General features: G+C 42.7%; 1 long non-coding RNA gene across 1 annotated transcript in view; it reads right to left on the bottom strand.

Annotated features, from left to right (window-relative positions):
- Positions 1-9,178, bottom strand: part of LOC134807098 (uncharacterized) — a 69,323-nt gene extending 60,145 nt beyond the window's left edge. The window contains exon 1 of the long non-coding RNA XR_010146735.1: positions 9,098-9,178. This is a non-coding gene — a long non-coding RNA (uncharacterized LOC134807098). The remainder of the gene's footprint in view (positions 1-9,097) is intronic.
- Between the last annotated feature and the right edge of the window lie 5,473 nt (positions 9,179-14,651).

Here is a 14,651-nt window from a genome sequence, read left to right as displayed (position 1 = left end):
AAAGTATAGCACTGGACAAAGCTATCCAACAGAGTATCTTCCCTTTTAAAACTCACAGACCCCTTTGAAAATCCAAGAAAAAGTTATGACTAATTTTCCCAGAAATAAATACACATAAGGGATCATCGTAAACATGTGTGATAGTATATTCCCTTTTAAAACTCACAGACCCCTTTGAAAATCCAATAAAAAGTTATGACTAATTTTCCCAGAAATAAATACACATAAGGGATCATCGTAAACATGTATGATATGTGGGTTTCAGGATTTCACATATTCCTGGAGTTGACTCATGGAATCCAGGTTAAAACTCCTGCCCATGGGTTTTGAAATAGGTTCACCTGCCCAGGGAGGTAATTGTTTGTCATTTCTTTGCTGCCTGCATCTGCACAGTGGCTCAAGAAGGTGAACAGCAGACAGAAAACATTTGACTCTATTGACTGGTTTCAAATGGCTGGAGTTTCATTTCCCTGCTATCAGTCTCCTTACACTACACTCCATTTCTCCTCCTTAATTATCATTAAGGACAAAGCTTGAGATAGTACCTTCCTCCTTTCACACACAATCTTACCTTCCTTCTCAGAACCTAATTTCCCCTTACCAGGAAGGCCACACACACAGGCAGACTCATTCTCTAACATGCTATCAATTGCTGCATCCTCCACTTTTTCTTTCGTGGAAAACTTGCCCTTACTGAGTATCTACCACTAGTTAAATACACAGATTGGGCCAGGCACAGTGGCTCACACCTATAATCCCAGCACTTTGGGAGGTCAAGGCAGGTGGATCATCTCAGCTCAGGAGTTCAAGACCAGCCTGGACACCATGGAGAAACCTCATCTCTACTAAAAATACAAAAATTAGCCAGGTGTGGTGGTGCACCTGTAATCCTAGCTACTCGGGAGGCTGAAGCAGGAGAATCACTTGAACGCAGGAGGCAGAGTTGCAGTGAGCTGAGATCACGCCACTGCACTCCAGCTTGGGCAACAAGAGCAAAACGCCACCTCAAAATAAATAAATAAATAAATAAATAAATACACAGATTGGCCTTCTCACTGTGTGCCTCACATCGTGCAGTTTTCCTGGTATATCCAGAGAGCATCAAAGGGTCACCGCGAGGCTCTCTGTCAAGGTCCTTTCAGGTCGCAGGCCTATCTCCAGGCCTTGGCAATGAGAACAAGCATATTCTTGGCTAATCTAGGCCAGGCATGGTGGCTCATGCCTGTAATCCCAGCACTTTGGGAGGCCGAGGTGGATGAATTACTTGAGCTCAGGAGTTCTCGACCAGCTTGGTCAACACGGCAAAACCCCATCTCTATAAAAAATACAAAAATTAGCCAGCCATGGTGGAGTGTGCCTATAGTCCCAGCTACTTTGGAGGCTGAGATGGAAGGATGGCTTGAGCCCAGGAGGCAGAGGTTGCAGTGAGCCAAGATCATGCCACTGCACGGCAGCCTGGGTGACTAGACTCTGTCTCAAAAAAAAAAAAAAAGAATTTTCTTGTCTAATCTCTATACACGTCCACCCTACAAAATCAGTTGAATTCCCTCCTTAGCCCCCTTTTGTAATTTTTATTGTCTGATTAATTAACCCAATAAAAACAGACTTTTAATAAACTAGTATGATTTTTTTTAGACACAAAGGCTTACTCTTACTAAGTGAAAGTCAAGATGTGCCTGATCTCCTAATCGTTGATAACAATGATGGGGTTCAGGACAGGCTACCCTAAAATATAGCACCTTGGCATACTGAAGAAAACAGCAGGAGCAGAAAGTTTGCTCTGACCTTTTATAACCTTTTCCTAAAGCAGGTCATAAAACCTAGGAAAGATTTTCTGACCTTTCCCTGAAGCAGTTCATAAGATCCTCATATGATTGTCAGGGAATAATAAATTTTAAAAAAACCCTCAGCCAGATACAGTGGCTCACACCAGTAATCCCGGCACTTTGGGAGGCTGAGGCGGGTGGATCACTTGAGGTCAGGAGTTTGAGACCAGCCTGGCCAACATAGTGAAACCTTATCTCTACTAAAAATATAAAAATTAGCCAGGCGTAGTGGTGGGCACCTGTAATCCCTGCAACTCGGGAGGCTGAGGTGGGAGAATTGCTTGAACCCAGGAGACGGAGGTTGCGATGAGCCGACGTGGTGCCACTGCACTCCAGCCCGGGTGACAGAGTGAGACTCCGTCTCAAAAAAAAAAAAAAAAAAAAACCCTCTTATGAGAAAGACCTTCCCTATATCTGGAGGAAAAAAAGAACATCCTTATCTCTTAAGATGAAAGGACAGAGAGGGATCTGAATGAACTGGCCTTGCTAAGCCTCCTGTCTATTGCCATTAGATCACACCCCCGTCGTCCAATCATAATTCTCCATGACTGTCCACTCTTCATCAAACTTAGCATAAAAATATGCAAGTTTCACCATTCCTTCCTGTCTTCATTGCTTTATGAAGGCTCTTGTGTCACATACAACTAATAGTCAATAAATGTGTATGCTTTTCTCTTATTAATCTGTTAGTTTTCCTTTCAGACCCAGCCAGGGACCCTGGGTCAAGGAAAATTTTTTCCTCCCCTACACTAATTTGCCAAACTGTGGGTACAAAGTAGTTGAAACACATCTAGTTTACTGGTGCACAGTATTTGTGGGCTGTCAATTAACCAACCAAGAAGAAATAATTTGCTCATTTAAGAAATGTTTATGAAGGCCAGGTGTGCTCACTCCTGTCTGTAATCCCAGCACTTTAGAAGGCTGAGAAGGGAGGATCACTTGAGGCCAGGAGTTCAAGACCAGCCTGGGCAACATAGCAAGACCCCATCTCTACAAAAATTAAAAATTAGCTGGCCATGGTGGCACACACCTATCATTCCAGCTACTCAGGAGGCTGAGGCAGGAGGATTACTTGAGCTCAGAAGTTTGAGGCTGTAGTGAGCTTTGATTATGCCACTGCATTCCAACCTTGATGACAGTGAGATCCTGTCTCAAACATTAGCCAGGCATGGTGGGGTGCCTGTAATCCCAGCTACTCGGGAGGCTGAGGCAAGAGAATTGCTTGAACCCATGAGGCCAAGGTTGCAGTGAGCCAAGACCACGCCACCACACTTCAGCCTGGGCAACCAAGTGAGACTGTCTCCAAAAAAAAAAAAAAAGGAAATATTTATGTATCTCCTACTCTATGCCACACTTCTATTATTAATCTGGAGGCACGGAGGGGGAAGAGGTGACAGATAATGCCCCTTATCCATACAGATTACATTGTTAGGAGAAATGAAACAAAATAAACAGTCTTGAACAAAATAATTTCAGACAATGAAAAATGATATTTAAAAATGAATAATTTTAGAAAGCCAGATATCATGATATTGACTACAATCCAGGTAACCTTAGGTTTGGAAAGCAAGAAGACCTTATGGGGGAGGTGACATGTGAGTGGAATCTGATTGACAGAAGCAGCCCTGCAAAAACCTGAGAACAGAGCTTTCTAGGCAGTGTGAACAGCGAAGGCAAAATTCTAATGTAGGGAGGAGGCAGGCAATTCATCAAGAAACAGAAAGATGGTCTGTGCAATTGGAACAGACTGAGCCAGTGGGAAAGTATAGAGAGAAAGGGTTCATTTTTTTAGCTTCGGAAGAAGAGTAAGAGAATTTGGATCTTTTTTTCTTTTTCTTTTTTTTTTTTTTTGAGACGGAGTCTCACTCTGTGGCCCAAGCTGGAGTACAGTGGTGCAATCTCGGGTGACAGCAACCCTGGTCTCCCAGGTTCAAGTGATTCTCCCGCCTCAGCTTCCCGAGTAGTAGTAGGCGACCACCACCACACCTGGCCAACTTTTGTATTTTTAGTAGAGATGGGGTTTCAGCATGTTGGCCAGGCTGGTCTCAAACTCCTGACCTCAGATGATCTGCCTGCCTCAGCCTCCCAAAGTGCTGGGATTACAGGCGTGAGCCACCGTGGCCTGCCAGAATTTGGATTTTAAATTCCAAAAAACAAAAAAATGGAGAATTTGAAGCAGAGGGTGTCATAATCCTATTTGTGTTTTGAAAAATTTACATTGCATAGCTGTCTTATGCAAATAGACTGTAATGGGGTAAGAGCACAAACAGGAAAGAGAGAAAACCAAGTTGACGTATAGTACTCTAAAGAAAAGCATATTATTCCTCACCTAATTTTTGAACATTGATTTTTGTTGGCATCTTAACAATTCAAATCCTAACAACAAAAATCACTACCAAATCATAGCACTATAAAGATTAAAAGCTCAAGTTGGTACTGCTGTCTAATGAAATGTTGTTGAATATCACATCTAAAGAGGGGACCCTTTTTGCATGACCTTGCCCACTAAGCATTCTTTGCAGTTCTTTGGAGCATTTAATTTTTAGATGCAGACAATTACCTAAAGCTAACGGCTGCTTCTAAGGTTTTATTGCTTGATTCATTTGAAATAAAACATGCATAATGTAATATTTCAGTTGTGTTTTGCCTACAGCATTGAAGCTTTAAATAACTGTAGATTGCTTATAATATTATATAATTAGAGAGAAATTTTTTAGGAGTCACCTGGTATTTATGCAGAACTGGGATCAGTGCCTAGGAAAAAATGGTTTCTACTGATACCACTATGCTTCAGTCATATTAAGTGCATTTTAAATAAAAGCAACAGCAAGTATGGCTAATAGTAAAAGATAAATAAATAAAAGGGAAAAAAGAAAATAAAAAATACAAGATTGTGCTCATATGACACAAAGACCTATTTTTCATTCAGCACATCTGGATATCTGAACGTTCAAGATTCACAGCTTGAGCTCTTCCTCTAGAATGTTCTGTGTATTTCTTTTTTGCCTCTTCTTCCACTTTCAGCAGAACTATCCCCACTTTTGTAATCATTTACTGTCCAGAATAACCCATCCTGTTTTAGTGGGTTTTTCTCAGTGCTGGCAGGGTAGCTGTGGATCCAGAATTCTGATAAATTTTTTTTCTTCTTTTTTTGGAGACAAGGTCTCACTCTTGTCACCCAGGCTGGAGTGCAGTGGCACAATCATAGCTCACTGCAGCCTCAAATTCCTGGGCTCAAGTGATCCTCCTGCCCCAGCCTCCCAAGAGCTGAAACTATAAGCATGTGCCACCACACCTGGCTAATTTTAGGATTTTTTTCAGAGATGGAGTCTTGCTGTTGACCAGGCTGGTCTCAAACTCCCAGCCTCTAGCAATCCTCCCACCTCTGCCTCCTGAAGTACTGGGATAACGGGTATAGCCACTGCACTCAACCTTTGATGGCTATTAATGTTTAAGATATTTCTCTGTCCTGATAACCAGAGCATTTGGAACCCCAAGTTATGATACAAAGTCATAATTATTATTCTAATGGGAGAAATTTCAAACACCACTGAAAATTCTAGAAAGACAGTGATGTGGGCACGTCCCAGGCACCGCACAGATCCCACCAAAGAAGTCCCACCCATCCCCCCACATGGAAAGTTATCTCTGTCAATCACCATCTTCATCACTATCATTCACGCACACAAAAGATGTTCCATACTTTTTAATGTGGACCACCTAAAGTAGAATCAACCATGCAGCAAATATCACCAGCTTCTTCTTCCGTGTAAGTTTAAAAGGTGCTACTTTGAAATGCAGTGACTCCTTCTTCTCACCTTCCTTTCCAAAGATCCTCTTTCTAAAATCTCAGTTCTTACTACGCCAAACAGCAAACGGTTCATATTCAGCATGGTAAACTTTTTAAGCTAATTTACTAGCAATTTTCAGCATTCAGATTTGACAGGCCCAGATTTTTAAAAATTCAATCTCTGTCTCTGATATATAAGGAAAATCAAAATATAGTGAGACATTGGCCTTGTCATTGCTTAATGAATACTGCACAAAAGGAATATCCTGATGTATTTTTTTCTCAGTAATAGGCCCACTCTCCATTTTTATATTAATCCATTCCGCATGATGACCTAGAAATTGCAGATTAAGGCTTTCGAGTATCTGTACTCATTTTCCAACCTGTTCTATTTGGTGATGTGTTCCTTACAGACATTGAGCAGTTGTCACTTGTCCCGGCATTTCACCAGCTCCCTGCAAACAAGTTATCTGCTGACATGCCGATCTATTATGTAACGTAAGAGAACCACAAGCTTGTATTTCAATGAGTCATAAAAAGCTTGAGAAAGCCCAGCAAAGCATAGTGAGCAAAGAAAAACTTAATTAGTTTAAGTGATACTGACTCAGACAAACATGCTAACTTGGCAACTCCACCAACGTCTGGTTTTCAGAACAGGATTCAGTGGCTATGTCACCTGTACTCAACTTTGGACTTCTAAGCCACGTTTGTGACTGTAGATTGTCAAAGGCCTTCAGAGCCCAGGTCAAAATTGGTTTAATGACAGTGAGAAGCATTCAGACAGGAAGGTATTGTGAGAAAGGGTTCATTTTTTTCAGCTTCATAGCACAAATGAGGGAGTTTGTAGTTTTTTGAGGGGGTGGTTAGGGGTTATTTTGAGACAAGTTCTCACTCTGTCCCCCAGGCTGGAGTACAGTGGTGCAATCTCAGCTCACTGCAACCTCTACCTCCCAGGCTCAAGCAATCCTCCCAACTCAACCTCCAAAGTAGCCAAAACTACAGGTGCACGCCACCCCACCCGGCTAATTTTTGTATGTTTTGTAGAGATGGGGTTTCGCCATGTTGCCCAGGCTGGTCTCGAACCCCTGGGCTCAAGCAATCCACCTACCTCGGCCTCCCAAAGTGCTGGGATTACAGGCGTGAGCCACCATGCCCAGCCAAGTTTGGGTTTTAAATTCAAGGAAAACCAAAAGAAAGTCTGAAGCAGAGGGTGGCATAATCCTATTTGTGTTCTTATATCACACAAACAGATCCTCTACTAGGAAGGGAGGCTGTTGCCTCCTACCCAGGAGCAGCTGAGAAGACACACCAGGCACGTAGCAGAGTTGGTCCTAACCAGGATGACCAACAGCAGGTCTGGGATAGTCAGTGAGATCACAAGAGGGGTCAATGCGGGGTCAGCTTGGCATGAAAGGCTTTCTTCTTCTGCTCACCATGAAGTGATCTCAGGAATCACTAATCATATGACAATTATATTTTGGTCTGAAGTAAACCCTTTGCAGCACCTCTGAAGCAGCACCTGCCTTGCTAAGTGAGCGTGTCTTAGGGGCAGGCTAACAGGAGAAACCCTGGGACTCCAGATTTAAGATCCAATGAACATTTGCCTCAGAAGCCTTCCTGGAAAAGACAGATTCAGTGAGTGGCTTTCAGCTCCCAAGACTGAATTCCAAGACAGTCGTGTGGTCCCATCTTGATTCCCATCTGTGAAACCTGCTTCTTAAAAATAAGTTGCTCCTCTCCTCTCCCTTTCCTGTGGGGACAGCAGCACTGAGGCCATTGGAGGGGAGAAGGGAAGAGGTGCCAAAATGGTGAGCTGTGATTATAGAGTGTGGTCAGGAGATTGGGATCACAGAGGAGCATGTGTAAGCAAATTGATATATTTTATATATCAAATATATATTTGTCTGTTCTTATCAGACTGCCCAGCTACTTAGGTCATAAGTCAAATACTTAAACAGCCCCTGAGCTAACTAGAATTGTGATACACCGTCGGCTACAACAAAATGCAGCAAGACAACCCTAAAAACATCTAAAGCCCCAACCCAACAACCGATAGGCAATGTCCAGGAAGATTGTGACCCCATAGTACTCAGCCTATGAGGAACCAGTGGAGGGACCTGAGGGGATAAATTGCTTGTAACTGTGCTGGGTGTGCCTACCCATCAGACACCCGATCTTGCAAGACCGCCATTAAAAGTCTCACTGTCGCTGTTCTTCAGGTCTCTGAGTCCATTTTTTGGGTTTGGACAGGTGAGTTTGTTTCTCACAGGGTGACTGGTATAAATTCATGGCTTGTAATTTAGAGAGACAGATGGAGACAGATGTGCTGTAATCCCCCTTGGCCACCAGGATTTTTATTTCCAAACTTTCAGTTATCTGCGGTCAACCACGGGGGAAAACAGGTGTGTACAGAGGGAGGGAGAAGGGGTCAAACAAAGTTGGAAAATAGGTGTGTAGAGGGAGGGGGAGGGGGAGAGGGAGGGGGAGAGGGAGAGACCACATTCACATCACTTTGAGTGGGGAGTTGGTTGTTGTTTTTGCTTTTTAAATTGCAACATCTGGGAACAGTGGCTCACACCTGTAATCCCAGCACTTTGGGGGGCCAAGGTAGGCGGATCGCTTGAGGTCAGGAGTTCAAGACCATCATGGCTCATATGGTAAAACCCCATCTCTACTGGAAAATACAATTAGCCAGGCGTGGTGGCACGAGCCTGTAATCCCAGCTACTTGGGAGGCTGAGGTAGGAGAATCACTTGGACCAGGAGGGCGGAGGTTGCAGTGAGCAGAGATCTGTGCCGCTGCACTCCAGCCTGGGCGACAGAGTAAGACTCTATCTCAAAAACTAAAATTAAATTAAAATAAATGGCAACACCTGAAACGCCTAAAAACATAATAAGGAAATGTGTTCCCCCCGCTATTTCTGAGAAGAGCAAACATCTATAGTAGTTTCAGGACGCGTAAAGTGATGAAGTCGAGCTAGCAAAAGGGATGGCTCGGTCCTTTTTTGAGCTTTCTCTCATTGACTCGGGGAGAAGGAGGCCGCTCTGTGTATTTAGCTGAATTCCCGCGAAACAGGGTGAAGAGAAAAATGGGGCTGCGGGGCGTAACTCCATCTGTCCAAGGCGGGGAGGCTTAGAGTCGGGGCTTCTGTGTTGGAAGTGAACACCAGCGTGACACATCATGCTGCCCGGGCAGGGGTCAGCGTCCCCGGGCTGCAGGAAGGTGGGAGGTGGCAGTCCTGACTGCTGGCATACCCTTGCCCCGGGCCCTACTGCATGGGACACCCGCCAGCCGCAGCAGGAGCTTCCCGGGGGTCCCCTCCCTGAGGAGGGCAACGTCTGGGGTCGCTGTGGGGCCAGGTATACCTGTGCCCCCTTCCTCCGCGACCACCCCTCCAAACCCGCCTGCACGCCCGGGTAGGGGACCTGACTCCTGAGGCTAAGGCACCTGGGGCGAGCGCTGTCCTTTGCGGGCCACTCACCAGGCTGAGGAGTCCTCTCAGTGCTTCTCTAGACCCCGGGGTTAACAGCGGCTGAGGAAGGCGCGTGGTGGCGCCGCCGCCAGGCACGTAGAGGGGAAGCCGTGGAGTTTCCCGCGCAGCCGCAGAGAAGGAGGCCGAGCCAGACGGGCAATGCACATCAGTTTCATTAACATATATTGTTAGCATTGTCCTGTTTTATGATTAGTTATTGTTGTTCATCTCTAATTTAATTGTGCCTCTATATATAAATTAAACTTTATCATAATCATGTATATATAGAAAAAACACTATATATGTGTGTGTGTGTATATATATACAGTGTGTGTATATATATATACAGTGTGTGTATATATATACAGTGTATATATATATACAGTGTGTGTATATATATACAGTGTATATATATATACAGTGTGTGTATATATACAGTGTGTGTATATATATACAGTGTGTGTGTATATATACAGTGTGTATATATATACAGTGTATATATATATACAGTGTGTATATATATAGTGTGTATATATACAGTGTGTGTATATATATACTGTGTGTGTATATATATACAGTGTGTGTGTATACATATACAGTGTGTGTATTATATATACAGTATGTGTATATATATATATAGGGTTTGGTACCATCTGTGGTTTCAGGTATCCACTGGGAGCCTTGGAACGTGTCCCCCGCAGATGATGGGGGAACCACAGTTGATAGATATGCATATAAACATCGCTATATTTGTGTGTATGTGAGTCCATATATATACACATATACATGGATTTTTTTTTTTTTTTTTTTTTTTTTTTTTTTTTGCTGATTCTAATTCTAGGGCAGGAAAAATATAAGATGAGCATCTTTGGGTGCCAGAAAGTGAGGAACTGCTCCAGATAAGTTAAAAAAAAGTGGGGGGCATGGGAGGGAGACATGTGAAAGGGATAGAGGAACCAACCTAAAAAAGCTCCTGATGTCCAAAGCTAGAACAATTAGGGCAATAAAACAGACAACAGGAGTAGTGGGTTATAACCCAAAGAATAAATTAATTACCTATAAGTAGGTGATTGAATACATAAACAAGCGGGAGAGAAGGGACAAATCTTTTTTACGAAGAATTCTAAATAATAAATGTGGAAGAATGAGAGGAATAGAAAAGCAGCATTAGAATTCCACAGTAATTATCGCTGCAGGCAAACTTCATTGATGAATGCTAAAATTAGTGGCCAAAACTTTAAGGAGACATAGAATATTTGCATAGGAATGGGAAAAATAGTAACTTTACAGGAGAAAAATGTGGCGGACACCACCTTAACCAAGTAATCAAGGTAAACATCATTGGTATGAGTCAAGTACACATTACATCTTCAGTATTCTTCCTAAAAGCCTGTATCATGAAATATCAGACAAATACACGTTGGGTCTACAAAAGACCTGATTGGTCCTCCTTAAATGTGTCGAAGTCATGAAAAACAGAGATAGAGAAACCATAAAAGATCAAAGGGCGCTAAGGAGACATGACAACTAAAATGCAGCATGGTATCCTGGATTCAGTTCTGGAACAGAACAAGGACGTTAGAAGAAAAGCTGGTCAAATCCTAGTAAGGCCTGTAGGTTAGTTAATAGTGTTGCTCTAATGTTAATTTCTTTATTGTGATCATTGTGTCATTGTTACGTAAGATGTCAACATTAAGGGAAACTGCGTAAAGGATAAACTGGAATTCCCGGTACTAACTTTGCAATTCTTCTGAATGTTTAAAATTATTTTGAAATAAAAAGTTTTATTAAATGACTAGAAAAACAAGCTACTACCTCAGTATTTTACAGTAGGCATGTACACACACACACACACAGACATACACACACAACCTTTTCTGGCTGTTCAAGTGCTGTTTCTTGTCACTCTGTGGTATTTTCTTTTTTATTGTTATTATTTTTATTTTTTGTAGAGACAAGCAAGGTCTCACTATGTTGCCCAGGCTGGCCTTGAACATTTGGGTTCAAGTGACCCGTCTCCCTTATCCTCCCAAAGTGTTGTGATTACAGGCGTGAGCTGCTGCACCAGGCACTGGTATTTTCTAACTTAAACATATTTTAGGGCAAGGTACGGTGGCTCATGCCTGTAATTCTAGCACTCTGGGAGGCTGAAGCAGCAGATCACTTGAGGTCAGGAGCTTGAGACCAGCCTAGCCAATATGGCAAAATCCGTCTCTACTAAAAATATAAAAATTAGCCAGGCATGGTGGTGCACACCTGTAATCCCAGCTACTTAGGAGGCTGAGGAAAGAGAATAGCTTGAACCTGGGAGGCAGAGGGTGCAGTGAGCTAAAATCACACCACTGCACTCCAGCCTGGACAACAGGGCAAGACTCCATCTCAAAAAAAAAAAAAAAATTAAATTAAAAGATTGACCTGGATCAACAAAATGAGAAGACAAGTCATAGACTAAGAGAAAATATTTGCAAGAGATATATATGATAAAGCACAGATATCCAAAGGAATTCTTAAAACTCAATAATAAGAAAATAAGAAAACAACCCAATTTAAAATGAGCAAAACACCTGAATAGGTACCTCATTGAAGAAAATGTACATATGGTAAATAAGCTTATAAAAAGATGCTCGGCATCACATGCCATCAGGGAAATACAAATTAAAACAATGATGACATACAACTATACACCTATTAGAATGGCCAAAATCCAGAACATTGACAACGCCAAATGCTGGCAAGGATGTGGATCAACAGGAATTTTCATTCATTACCAGTGGAAATCCAAATAGTGTATTGGAAAAACAATTTAGCAGTATTGTATAAAATTAAACATATCTTCACCATACAATCCAGCAATCAAGTTCCTTGGTGTTTATCCCAATGAATTGAAAATTGATGTCCACCTAAAAACCTGCACCTGTGTGTTTGTCCATAAACACCATAAATAGGCCAGGCACAGTGGCTCACACCTGTAATCCCAACACTTTGGAAGACTGAGGCGGTTGGATCACTTGAGGTCAGGAGTTTGAGACCAGCCTGACCAACATGGTGAAACCTCGTCTCTACTAAAAAAAATACATATATACAAAATTAGCCGGGAGTGGTGATGCATGGCTGTAATCCCAGCTACTTGGGAGGCATCTCTGTAATCCCAGCTACTTGGGAGGCATCTCTGTAATCCCAGCTACTTGGGAGGCTGAGGCAGGAGAATCACCTGAATTCGGGATGTGGAGGTTGCAGTGAGCTGAGATTGCGCCACTGCACTCCAGCCTCAGCAACAAGAGCGAAACTCCACCTCAAAAAAATAAATAAACACCATAAACGTGTAGCCGCTTAATCCATAATTGCCAAAATTTAGAAGCATCCAAGATGTCCTTCAATAAATGAATGGATAAACTATTGTACATCCAGACAATATAATATATTATTCAGTGCTAAAAAGAAATGAGCTGCCAAGCTATATGAAGACATGGAGGAACTTTAAGTGCATATTACTAAGTGAAAGAAGCCAATCTGAAGAGGCTGCATAGTGTATGATTCCAACTATATGGCATTTTGAAGAAGGCAAAATCATAAAGAGATCAGTGGGTGCTAGGAATTAGAGGGAAGAAGGATGAATAGGTGAAGCATAGAGGATTTGTGTGGCAATGAAGCTTTTTTTTTTTGAGACAGAGTCTTGCTCTGTTGCCTAGGCTGGAGTGCAGTGGCGTCGGCTCACTGCAACCTCCGCCTCCTGGGTTCAAGCAATTCTCCTGCCTCAGCCTCCCAAGTAGCTGGGATTACAGGTGCACACCACCATGCCCAGCTAATTTTTGTATTTTTAGTAGAGATGGAGTTTCACCATGTTGATCAGCCTGGTCTTGATCTCCTGACCTTGTGATCTGCCCGCCTCGGCCTCCCAAAGTGGTGGGATTACAGGCATGAGCCACTGCACCCAGCCTCTTTTGTATAATACTGTAATGGTGAATATTCTTGTTAAAACCCATAGAATGTACGGCACCAAGGGCGAACTTCCATGTCAGCTATGGACTTTGGGTGATAATGGTGTGTCCATGCAGGTTCATTGATTATAAGAAATGTGATCACACCGATGAAGGATGTGATGGTGAGAGAGGCTGTGCATACATGAGGGAGGGAGGTTTTAGGGAGCTCTATGCTTTCTACTTAAGCTTGCTGTGAGCCTGAAACTGCTTTTAAAAATAAAGTATATTTTTTAAAAATTGGCCCACCCAGGGTAGGCCAGGCACAGTGGCTCATGCCTATAATCCCAGCACCTTGAGAGGCTCAGGCAGGCAAATGACCTGAGGTCAGGAGTTTGAGACCAGCCTGGCCAACATGCTGAAACCCCGTCTCTACTAGAAGTACAAACATTAGCTGGGCGTGGTGGCACAGGCATGTAATCCCAGCTACTTGGGAGTCTGAGGCAGGAGAATCACTTGAAACTGGGAGGCAGAGATTGCAGTGAGCTGAGATCAAGCCATTGCACTCCAGCCTGGGCAACAAGAGCAAAAACAACAACAGAAAAAAAAAAAAAAATCCAGAGTAATGAGTGAAGAAAATTTACAAGAAAATAAAGAAGCTTAATTCTTTTTAAAATATACGTTTACTGAGACACAAAATTTGCTATGTGTCACACATATTCAAAAAGCTTTGTGTACATAATTACACTTAATTTCTATGAGGTAGCTGCTTTTATTCAGTGAGGATCAGTAACTTGCCAAGAAGGTAGAAACACATGGGTGGTTCTTGCTTTCTGGGAAAACAAAAGACAGAACTGTCCTTAAAAAGTTAACTCTTGGCTGGGTGCAGTGGCTCATGCCTGTAATCTCAGCACTACAGGGTGGACCACTTGAGCCTAGGAGTTCAAGACCAGGCTGGGCAACATGGTGAAACCGTGTCTATACAAAAAAAAATAATAATAATTTTAAAAATTAGCCAAGTGTGGTAGCACACACTTGTAGTCCCAGCTACTCTGGAGGCTGAGGTGGGAGGATCACCTGAGCCCAGGGAGGTCAAGATTGCAGTGAAGCATGATCATGCCACTGCACTCCAGCTTGGGCAACTTACTGAGACTCTGTTTCTACAAAAAATAAATAAAAGTAGCTGGGCATGGTGATATGTGCCTGTAGCCTCAGATACTTGGGAAGCTGAGCCAGGAGGATCACTGAAGCCCAGGAGTTCAAGACAGCAGTGAACTATGATTGTGGCACTACACTCTAACCTGGGCAACAGAGTGAGACCCCATCACACAAAAAAAGAAAGAAGCAAGAAAGGAAAGAAAGAGAAAGAAAGAGAGAGAGAGGAAGGAAGGAAGGAGAAAAGAAAGAAAGAAAGAGAGAGAGAAAGAAAGAAAGAAAGAAAGAGAAAGAAGGAAGGAAAGAAAGAGAGAGAGAAAGAAAGGGAGGGAGGGGGAGAGAAAGGAAGGAAGGAAGGGAGGGAAAGAGAAAGAAAGAAAGAAAGAAGAAAAAGAGAAAAGAAAGAAAGAGAAAGAGGAAGGAAGGAATGAGGAGACAATGAAAGAAAATAGCTCAATTTGGGGGCATTAGAATCCTACTCATAATAAGCA

This window comes from Pan troglodytes, chromosome 8 (assembly GCF_028858775.2).
Source record: "Pan troglodytes isolate AG18354 chromosome 8, NHGRI_mPanTro3-v2.0_pri, whole genome shotgun sequence".
Classification (NCBI taxonomy): Eukaryota; Metazoa; Chordata; class Mammalia; order Primates; family Hominidae; genus Pan; species Pan troglodytes.
This window is presented reverse-complemented; position numbering and strand designations above follow the sequence as displayed.